The following is a 300-nucleotide window of genomic DNA, read 5'->3' on the forward strand; positions in this document are numbered from 1 at the left end:
GTGCATCTGGGCATCACTGTGGACACAGACAATGGGGTGGTGAGGGCCTGGGGGTGAGGGGGGCGAGAACGGGCTGGGAGAGGTTAAAGGGGGCAAACGGAGGGCCTAGGTAACGCTTTCCACAATAGAGATTTAAAGTCATGAATCACAAACAAGAAACCAGCGGGGCCCCCAGGAGGAAGGCTCTCTGAGGGACCCAGGACGAAACGCCTGGACAAGTCTTGGACCCAGGCCCCACCGTCAGGCGGAAGGGCCCCGGCCGGCCTCTATCCGATCGTCAGCCACGGAGCCCCGGGTTCC

The 300-nt window shown here is 62.0% G+C and overlaps 1 protein-coding gene across 1 annotated transcript in view; it reads left to right on the plus strand.

Moving 5' to 3' along the window:
• NR5A2 (nuclear receptor subfamily 5 group A member 2) overlaps nt 1-300 on the plus strand; it is a 61,936-nt gene that overhangs the window by 60,378 nt on the left and 1,258 nt on the right. The gene's annotated exons all lie outside the window — the stretch shown is intronic.

Source organism: Myotis davidii, unplaced genomic scaffold (assembly GCF_000327345.1).
Source record: "Myotis davidii unplaced genomic scaffold, ASM32734v1 scaffold685, whole genome shotgun sequence".
NCBI classification, from domain to species: Eukaryota; Metazoa; Chordata; class Mammalia; order Chiroptera; family Vespertilionidae; genus Myotis; species Myotis davidii.